The sequence below is a fragment of the Tiliqua scincoides genome, chromosome 2 (genome assembly GCF_035046505.1).
Source record: "Tiliqua scincoides isolate rTilSci1 chromosome 2, rTilSci1.hap2, whole genome shotgun sequence".
Lineage (NCBI taxonomy): Eukaryota > Metazoa > Chordata > Lepidosauria > Squamata > Scincidae > Tiliqua > Tiliqua scincoides.
Window position 1 is genome coordinate 129,460,202 of NC_089822.1, and position 11,101 is coordinate 129,471,302.

Consider the following 11,101-nt stretch of genomic DNA (forward strand, 5'->3'; position numbering starts at 1 on the left):
CGCCACATCTCAAAAAGGATATAGTGGAAATGGAAAAGGTGCAAAAGAGAGCGACTAAGATGATTACGGGGCTGGGGCACCTTCCTTATGAGGAAAGGCTATGGCGTTTGGGCCTCTTCAGTTTAGAAAGGAGAAGCCTGAGGGGGGACATGATTGAGACATACAAAATTATGCATGGGAAGGATAAAGTGGATAGAGAGATGCTCTTTGCACTCTCACATAACACCAGAACCAGGGGACATCCACTAAAATTGAGTGTTGGGAGAGTTAGAACAGACAAAAGAAAATATTTCTTTACTCAGCGTGTGGTTGGTCTGTGGAACTCCTTGCCACAGGATGTGGTGATGGCGTCTGGCCCGGACGCCTTTAAAAGGGGATTGGACAAGTTTCTGGAGGAAAAATCCATTACGGGTTACAAGCCATGATGTGTATGCGCAACCTCCTGATTTTAGAAATGGGCTATGTCAGAATGCCAGATGCAAGGGAGGGCACCAGGATGAGGTCTCTTTTTATCTGGTGTGCTCCCTGGGGCATTTGGTGGGCCGCTGTGAGATACAGGAAGCTGGATTGGATGGGCCTATGGCCTGATCCAGTGGGGCTGTTCTTATGTTCTTATTGGGCACAATCCTAAGCAGGTCTACTCAGAAGTAAGTCCTATTGTGTTCAATGGGACTTACTCCCAGGAAAATGAGGTTAGGGTTGCAGCCATAGTCTCCTTAAGGTTACCTAATAAGTTCGTGGCTCAAATGAGACCTGTACCAATACTTCCTGGCTCATAGCTGCCACACCCTTTATCGCTACACTACTCATCCTCTCCCAAGTAAATGGTAAGGAGTTGGAGATTAACTGCGCTGTAGAAATATGTATTTAAAATGTTATACCCTACCCTTCTTGCAGATCCAGAGTAGCTTACAACATGTAGAAAGGTAGAACATCATTAAAAGATCATCTAAGCAAGCATTCAAAAAAAAGAGTCAGAAAGAGGTGAGAACAAACTTCAGCATGCTCTTCATACTAACCCAGCAAAAACCTGAAGGAAAAGCCAAGTTTTCAGCCAGTGGTGGAAACCTGGTAGTAAGAGGGCTTGCCACACCTCACAGGGCAGGGAGTTCTGCAGGCTGGAGGCCACTACAGAGAACACCCTCTTTTGGGTTGCCACCAGCCGCACTTCAGAAGGTGACTGAACCTACAAGAGGACCTCCAGACTCTTGTGGAAGGAGGTGGTCCTTGAGATATTGTGGTCTCATGCCATACAGGGCTTTAGAGGCAGTGACATACAGTGAGGTCAATGATTGGGGAGGCATTTGCTGCGGCGCTGCATTCCCAGAAGCCGCAAGGCATTCTGAGGCGCTACCTAACCCAGAATGTCTTGTCTTGTCTCTCCCTGAATAGAAGTAAGCATGGTGCCTGTTACTATACAGGGAGAGATGAGAAGTGCGGCAGTGACAAGCTCAGCCTCCTCTCTGATTGTGCAGTCTCTCAGAAACCATGTGGAGCGTGGGCAATAAGCATATGCCTGAGGCTACTTTCATGGGAGTATGACGGGTGAGGCTCTGCCTCCCTTGACCTCATGTCCCTGTTTAGAGGTAGCAACCCATATCTTGAATCCAACTCAGATGTGCAGTAAAAGTGTACCTTTTCATGGACATTTGGCTACTTCAGGTGAAAGGTGGCTCAGCACCACTTCCTCTGGTCAGCAATCTGCCACTTCTTTTTCCTAGGAAGAATACTCAAGATCCCTTAGTGGTGCTAGTTAATGGTTAATAATCTATAATCGCCCTGTAGTATTTAAAATTGGAGTGAGAAAATTACGCCCCCCCCCTTTCCCATCCTTATGGCTAAAATGGGAATTCTAATTTTCATAAGTGTTTCTAGACACAAAATGATAGGATGGCAAGGCACAGTGTACAGGTATGTGTGATCTTTCTTTCCTTCACCACACCTGCCCTTCCCCAGTCCTTCTCCTTTTGGGAATCATAATACTCCTCGATGTATTCAAATTGAGGGTCAGAGTTAAGAAGTCTCATCAGAATTGCAGCACATTCATGGAGAGTAGACAGAGACTGTTCATCCAGCCCAACCCATGACAGTCTGAAAGAGTTTTGACTTTCCCAGATCCATGTTGAAAAGGTAGCCAATACAATTAGCCCAAGTACCTGCATAAAATCCAAGTCCGAGGGCACAATCCTAACCCCTTATGTCAGTACTTTCCAGCGCTGACAAAAGGGCAATGCAGCTCCGAGGTAAGGGAACAAACATTCCCTTACTTTGAAGAGGCCTCCATGAGTGACACCCAACTGCAGGATGCAGCACATGTTCCATTGGCACCGCTATGCCAGTGCTGGAAAGCACCAACATACGGGGTTAGGATTGCGCCCTTAGTTACCCTGGCCAAAGCTCTGTGTTGGGATAAAAACAGTTTGCAGTACAATATTTGGAGGCTGAAAGATAGGCTGAAGTCTCTCTGTGGGTGATGTTGTGCTTGATCTATATAGTGCAAAGAAGACTTACATATGTATTGCAGCATAAGCGTTTGTGGACTAGTCTCCAACTCTTATGCTGCAATATATTTGTGAGTCTTCAAGATGCCACAAGACTCCTTGTGGTTTTTGTTGCAACAGGCAGAGGCTACAGTTCTCTGCAGACTTTGCCTGGGAAAAAGTTCCAGTGAATTCTGTAGGATATATTGCTGAATAATGTATAACCTTGCACTGCAACTTGGGTACCACCTTGGAAGGGCGCAAAGGTTCCCTGACACACACACTTTAATTTGCAACAATTGTGTTAAAATTCATCTTTGATGAACTGAACCTGATCTGCTGGCAAAAGTTGGCACCACCTTGCTGAAGCTAAGCAGGTGTAACTCTGGTCAGTACCTGGATGGGTGATTGCCTGGAAGTGTTGCCTTGAGTTTCGTGATGAATTAAAGAAAAGTAGGATAGAAATATAATTATTTATTTTTCACATTTTTATACTGCCCTTCCTTCCTTCCTTCCTCTGGATGGAGCTTGGCGTGGTGTACAAGATTCCTTTCCTCCCAACAACTTTCCTCCCTTCCTTTTTGTCCTCCCAACAACCTTGTAAGGTAGGCAAGGCTAAGAGATAGGCCCAGGGTCACACAGGAAACTTCGTGGCTGAGTCTTCCAGGTCTCAGTCCACCAGAACCACCACTACACCATCCTCTGTGAGCGCGCGCTCAGCTCACAAGAATTAAATAATGGTCAATGGAGGTTAATCCTTGCAATTCTTCTGCTTCAAGTCTATGGGAGCGGTTGCAGCTGGTAGAGCACAGACTTTGCATGCAGTCATTCCCAGATTAAATTTCTAGCATCCCCAGTAAGGGCAGTTAGGGCTGAGACCCTGGAGAGCTGCTCCCAATCAGTGTGGGCATTACTGACCTAGATAGACCAATGGTCTGATTCAGGATAAGGCAGCTTCATACAGAGTAGCAGTTCTTATATTTTCCCCCATGTTACCAGGTGAAGTGGCTGCTTCCAGCAGCAGACTTAGGGAGCTGGCAAATTGGCTGGGGTATACCATGCCAGCCCCCTGCTCACCCAGCCGCTCCACCCTGCACTCGGATCCTCTTATTGGTTGCTGAGAACCAGTGAGAATTGGGGTAGTGCCGCCTCTTCCTCCATTGCCACTGCTGCAAGCCAGAACTGGAGGAGAAAGCTGGAGGCTTTTGCAACCCTGTTCCAATTGTTTTCCTTCCAGAAGTCACAAGCAGCAACTGTTACCTTGCACATGCCTGATCTCGTCTGATCTCGGAAGCTAAGCAGGGTCAGGCCTGGTTAGTACTTGGATGGGAGACCGCTTGGAAATACCAGGTGCTGTAGGTTTATACCATAGTCTTTCGAGACTGAAGCTTGCTAACCAGAAGTCACAGAAACAAGAAGGAAGCAGCAAGGCTGGGATTGTCATGGATTTGTGCCTCTTTTACACATGCTATATTTTCCTCAACTGAGGAATGACTGACAACCAGGAGGGCCCTGTCTTGATTCTCCCACCAACTTGAGACAGCAGAGAGAAGCATGCAGCAGGGCTTCCAGTGATGAGTGAAGGGTACAGGTTTACATGTAAGGGAGGAGATGATTCTTGAGGTAGTTGGGCCCTAGGCTGCTTAGAGCTGTAAAGATAAGAACCAACACTTTGAATTGGGCTTAGAAATGGATAGGCAACCAGTGTAAATGAAATTCGAAATTCTGCTGGACTTACCTGTTCTCCAGGTAATATCTTGGCAGGACACGTCTTAGATCAACTGAAGGTCTCAAGCAGGCTTCAAAGGCAGCTCCATGTCCAGCACATTGCAGCAGTCCAGCCTGGATTTTATGAATGCAAGGATGACTACAGCCAGGAACCAAAGCTGAACACTGTTCAAGGCAGCAGCGGACCTCCCCAACCACATGCCCAGGGCAAAGGTCCATGATGGCGCCATCCCGTGGGTTGTTGCTGCCCCCCCTGCGCAAAAATCTCCCCCCCCCAACTCACCTGAGGCTCACGGAGCCTCACATGACCTGAGCCCGCATCAGGGAAGCCTCTCTGAGATTCCCAGATGATGTGAACTGTGCTTTTGGGAAACTGGAAGCACAGTTTCCGACTCTGTTGGGAGCCTCAGAGAGGCTTCCGCAGGGTCCTAGAGGCTCATGTCTGGGGCATTTGCCCCATCGGACCTAATGATAGGTCCACAACTGGTTCAAGGTGTGTCTGCTACTTAGCCAGCAACATCTAAGCTGTAGGCTGGTTCCCCTAGGCACACTGGGTTATGTCACAAAATACAGTGTGACTTCACAGAGGATTCTGGGCAATGCCCTCAAGGAGGCTGTGCTAGGGTGATGGAGGGAGGCTGTCCAAAAATCTTGAACTGTCCTTGCAATGTAGATCCATACATTTTCAGTGTGATGCTCTTTGTTAGCTTGATGCTCTTTGTCAGTCTATCAGAGATTAAGGAGAGGGGGAAGGGTGATGCAGGAAGAGGCAATCTCCTCCACTTGAAGTGGCTCTGGGCAGCTGGTCACTGCAGGATCCTTGCTATGCCTCCTGTTCTTGGCTAATTGGGCCGCAGGCAAGGGAGGGCCAGGAAAGAGGCCTGTATGATGGAGAGGAGAGAACATGAAAGCAATTGGCAGAGAAATCCTGGCACTGCAGGGAAAGCCTCAGTGCAGGATGACCAAACCAGAGGTTCTCAGTTGTCACGCAACGCTTCCAAAAATCCATTAGCATCCATTAAGGACGCAGCAACAAGCAATGGCACTCGCTGGGGCTGCAGGAGAGCTCCAGCCCAAGGCCCTGGGAGAGGGGGTGTACTTGTGGTGGTGGTGGGGATAGGAGAATTCTTCACTAACAGGACTCAAATCCTGCCTCCGTATAAGATGCAGTCAAGGTATTTTGGCAGTGGAGACAGAAGAACCAATCAGCTTCCATCCTCACCCTCACAAAAATCCGATACCGGCAGGGCTGCGGATTCATGTAAGGCATTGAGAAACTCTCAACCCCACCCCAAACTTTCAGGCTGTCAAACAGTTAAAGCCCTTTCCATCGATTAATCATCTGCCTTTTCACAGATTGAATCAGGCGATTGGTCAATTAAACAGTCTTTTGCATGTTTTATTACTAAAACCTCTCTCTTTCCAAAATAACTGAAGAAAATGTAAGAAAGATGACTTTTAGACTGCAATACACACTTTCCTCAGTGTAAGCCCTATTGAACACAATGGGACTTCTGAGTAGAGATGCATTGGCTCACTCTCAGTCTCATCTTCGTTTTTCTGTGTTTCAGTAACCTGCAAAGAAATTAAGACGTATTCTTTTCACTTTCTGCTCTTGCTAGTTAATCAGCTAATGGTTTTAGTCAATTTATTTGGTGGATTGTTTGGATTTCTATACTCTTTTCAACAATATTTTCAGGGCAGTTTACAGAAAAAAATAAAATAAAAGGCATGCTAGCCGTGGCTCACAGTATGTGATACCAGAGAGACAGCAACATGGGCTGAGCCCCCCTGGAGAGAGTTGCACAACTGGAGTGCATCACCAACAAGATCCTCTCTTTTCACCCATAGCCTCCAATGGAGGGAGTATCCAGGGCAGAGGGGAGAGCTTCTGATGATGACTTACACTCATGGGTGTGTTCTTGTAGAAACAAGTGCTCCATTAAGTACTCCTGATTAGAGGTTGCAGCCCTCAATATAACAAATTAAATTACTACATTGAAAAATCTCCTGCCCTTGATCTCAAGACTATGGCATACTACAGATTTGAGGGCTTTTCCATCAAGCCCAACTTTTTATCTGTGCTTCCTTGCCATCCAGCTTGAATGGAGTTCTGGAGAACTCGAAAGCGGTCCCGCTACATGATGACATTTTCTTTGGTTCCAATAAAGGTATGGCCCTACATTGGCATTTGGGTTTTTTCCTAATGGATTAATTTTGTGTCGCTTTTTAATGATGCTCCAGATCTATCTCCTGATATGGTCACCCAGCTTTGGTCATTCTGGGCCTTCCAAAGGCAATATGCGTATTGATGGTGGTTTATCACTAATGGATGCTTTGAAAGTACTAAATGTGCAATAGTGGAGCACTAATCAGAATTGGACATGGAATTTGAAGCTTAGTGCGTAGACTATTTCTGGCATTGAATAGAATCTAAGCATTGGCCATTGCAGAGATGCCCAGAGATTGCACTGCAGAGATTGCAGTGGCTTCCAAACATATCATGCTTATGGCACCCTTCTTTCATGGCAGCCTCTTTTTCTTCGCTCTCCCAGGTGTCGCTATCTTTGATTGTGTGCAATTGATCCAAGATGGCAGCAACTGGGAGAGCCCTCACATGCCACAGCGCACAGATTGGGAATTACTTCCCTTGAGTCTTCTTGGGCAGGAAACATGATGACAAGGCCTGCGGAAGGTAGGAGAAACAAGCTGTTGTTGTTGTTGTTGTGAGATTTTTGCACATTCAGATAGGTATTATCAACTGGTTTGTTTTATCCAGACATCAATTCCTTCCCAAGGACCTGGGAAGGACCACAGCTTACAAACCATGATTTGTATGTGCAGCCTCCTGAATTTAGAAGTGGGTTACCTCAGAATGCCAGATGCAAGGGGGACAGCAGAATGCGGGTCTGTTGTTGTCTTGTGTGCTCTCTGAGGCATTTGGTGGGCCACTGTGAGATACAGGAAGCTGGATTAGATGGGCATATGGCCTGATCCAGCGGGTCTGTTCTTATATTCTTATGATGCCTGACTTTTATCCTGTTTTGTTGTTATAAATATCGTCACAAGATGTGAGCTGGTCCCAGTAAAGCTGCTCTTTGTAGTTGTTGGATGGTAATTTCTGTGGCCCCGATGCTGTTAAGGTGCTCTTCAAGATGTTTTGTTGTTGTTGTACTGTTTTTCAATAGGAGTTTTTCACAAAGCAGTTTACATAGCAAAATCTATCAATCTATGGTTGCCTGTCCCCAAAGAGCCAACAAAATGCAGAAGAGACACCAGCAACAGCCACTGGAAAAGACGCCATGTTGGAGTGAAGAGGGACAGTTGCTCTCCCCTAGCTAAATATAAGAGAGCACTGCTTTGAAAGGTGTCTCAGATGTGGACAAGGTAGGACGCAGAGACCACCAGTATTATCAAGGGTGGCTGTTTGGCCAGGAATAATAGCTGCAGGAGAGAATTGAGAGCTGCCTGCATCCAGCTCCAGCCTTTTTCTTCGTGTCTTCATGTCCCTCCTTCTCCATCAGCTCTGCCAGGACAGACAGAAGAGGGACAAACAGCCTGCTACTCTAGATAGTTGCCCTAAAAAATAGAGCTGCAGAACTCGGAAGAATCAGCTATTCTGTACTACCACAGTACACCAACATGCCACAGCAGATAGAAAGTAAAGATTTGCAGGTAGAGCTGTGGTTGATCTACAATCACTTACTGGGTCACCCTATGCATATCTTCTCAAAAATAAGTCTCACTGAATACAGTGAGACTTACTCCCAGGTAAATGTGTATAAGATTTCAGCTCGAGGGAAGTGAGTTTGGCAGCAGGAAGGAGTGGGCACTTTTCTTTTATAGCCCCCAAACTCTGGAATCAGCTGACTATGGAGATGCAGCATTGTACCTACTTTTTGAGGCTCAGGAACATCTTTAAAAGCCCATTGGTTTAACCCATTTCTGCCTGGCCCACAGGTGTATGCATTTGGTCCCTGTTGCATATATGCAACGTTGGGCAGAAATGGCTTAATTGTAGTGAGTGACCTGTAGTGAGTCCATCTATGCTCACAGTGTTCTATATTGGCTATGCTGATTGTATGTTATAATGATTGTGTTTTATTGTGTGACCTACAATGGCTTTGTTTCTGGCTGCTCAAATTATGGGAGGGCAGATGGAACAGAATGTGCATCCTCTTTGGATAAGACCCCCAAAGCATAGGAAGAGGACGCAAGAGTTGCTCACACTTCCTTTTCTTGTTGCTTCCTCTTTAAAGAGTTATTGTAAGCTAATGTATGTTGCTCAAGTTGTCATCCTTTGGGTTTCACTCTGTTTTTCCTTCAAAGTTTAATAACTGGGTATAGGATATATGCATCTTTCCAGTAGCACACATGCATGTAAATTTACACAAAGGAAAACAAGCATCAGGTAATGCACAAGTCTGCCATTTTCTCCCACTGGCCCCAGGGAGGTCCATTTGGAATTGGTGATAACCTATTGTAGGACAACAGCATTTAGGAACATAGAAAACAGCGTTAAAGCGAGTCAGACCATCGGTCCACCCAGCTCAGAATTGTCAGCACTGGCAGTGAATGCCTGATTGGCAGGCCTTCAGTTGGTAGTCCTCCTGAGCTGTACCTTGGGATGCCAGGATTTCAACTTGGGACCACGTGAGTGCAAAGCAGGTGCTCTAATGCCCCATTTGCAATTGTATTTTTAACCCCAAGGACAAGCAGCATCTCTGCTTTTAAAAAAGTGCCGAACAAGCTGGGACAGACAGTGTGATTGAATAGGTTCCGTATATCTTGCAGCCGAACAGCACTTTAAGGGGGAGATTAGATGGTGATCCATGATATGATTAGCCATGTTAGTACACAAGGCACCTGTAGTGCCAGGTGTGAAATATTGGAAGGGCTCTTTGGTGTATCCAAAGCAACTTCCGAAGTGCTTCAGATTACTTATGGGCTATGGTTCGGAACTCACCCAGCACAGTCAGTCCCCTTTGAACTGAGCAGGAATTGCACCAGAGAGGCTCTCCGTGGATTGTGCCCATCTACTGACATGAGCTCACCCTTGTATTAATCAGAGCATCACTCCCAGTCCCCCTTCACACACTGTGTAATTCACCTTGCAGAGGCTTTGCCGATGTCATTTGTATTCTGCTCTTCACGCGCCGGGTCAGGTTTGTGTTCAGCTGGTGAGTCACTTTCCTCCCTTCACTCTGTCCTAGATGGGGAAATGTTTATCAGTTGCTCCTAAGCTCTGTTAACAGTCTCCCTCTTGACTTCCAGGAAGTTTCCCCATTGTGGCCTGAATCATGATGTTTTACTGTCTGAATTTAATGGTTGTTGTCATTGCTGTGACAATTCCAGTCAGAGAACTTGGTCTTTAAAGCTGATGCTCACCCCCCTCGCCCCAGACAGGTTAACAAACCTTGTATTTGCTTGCCAGACAAAAAAAGTTAAAAGTGAAGAAGGATCATGGGTACAGAGAATCTCTAAAGGGTAATCTGTGTTCACACTCTTGCACATGTGAACCTGCGCAGAGGATGGCCACCCTTCCCTGTCTTCATCCCAGAGACTGGGAAGGGGAAAGTCAGGTTCCTTCCTTCCTTAGCAGGAAAGCATTCCAGAATTCTTGTTTGACCTGATCCTCTGTGGTCATGGAACATGTCTGTATCTACAGCACCTGTGAGTAATGCAGAAGGAAGTCACAGCATCTCAAATAATACTGCAGAAGTTACCTAACACTGCTTTGCCTTGGTTCACGGGCATGCATCCTGAGTGGTAGGTAGCAGACAATACACGTGGCTTCCCAAGCAGCCTCCCATGAGAAGGCCATACTGTGACAATCAACCTTCAAGAGTCTTGTCTGACACATGACTCAGTGGCATGCAAAGCCTAGGAACACATGTGTCTCCTTTCCTTTCTCTATGCATATTCAGTCCAGTTACAATCAAAGTGCAGAAGGAGCTGAGTTTTCATTTGTTTTCTTCTTGCCAACCACCTATAAACACACTGTGGACCACAACTGCAAAATCAGATCTGTTTGAAAAGCAAATGCCTGGCTAGAAATGTAGGTTACAAATGAAAAATTAATACATGAAACGAGTCAGTTGTTTCACTGTGGTAGTAACTGTACATTCTTAAGAGGGTGCGCTTTCTTGTTTTTTTAAAGGAAGGTACAGAGTGATGATAGAAAACCCACACATCCCAGCCTAGGCGGCCCAGTTATTTCACCCGGACTGGAGGCAGCATGAAATAAAAATTAGAAAATGCCAGTTAGATCTGATCAATGATACAAGTAGAAAAATATTCCTTTGTGGATAGTAGGCCTGTCCTTCTTCCTTTAGTCATGATCCAAAATTCCCTGCATGTAGAAAACTGGCATCTCAGGGGAAAGTGTACTAGCCTAGCCTTCCTGTTGCACTTGTTTTCTACACACAAGGATTTTTATTTTTTTCTATGAAGGATCGTTTGGTCATATACATGTAGTCACAGGTTTACCACTTCATTGACTGTTTGTGAGAACCTGGCTTTAGAATGTAGGCCAGTGGCTTCCAACCTTTCGGAGCCCATGGACCACTGAGGCAAAAATTGGAACCGTCATGGACCATGCAACCTCACTCCCCACCCCCTGCACATTAAAAATACAACTAAATTTGGTAGTCAAAGGGGGAGCACACAATGAGACACTGGAGGTACCAGCGGTGGTGATGAGCAGTCCATTCTCCACCCCCTCTGGTGGTCCTTGGGGAAGCATCCCCTAAGCAAGCACTCCCCATGGCCTACCAGAGAGGGCACCCACAGCCACAGCTGACAGATCAGTGGTCCCTGGGGGAGTGCTTGCTCAGCTAGGCACTGGAAGTGATGGAAGATTATCATTTCTTTCTCTGAGACATCGTGGACCA

General features: G+C 46.2%; 1 pseudogene; it reads left to right on the forward strand.

Annotated features, from left to right (window-relative positions):
* Positions 1–3,722: 3,722 nt before the first annotated feature.
* LOC136642243 (5S ribosomal RNA) lies at positions 3,723–3,842 on the forward strand (annotated as a pseudogene).
* Positions 3,843–11,101: the final 7,259 nt, after the last annotated feature.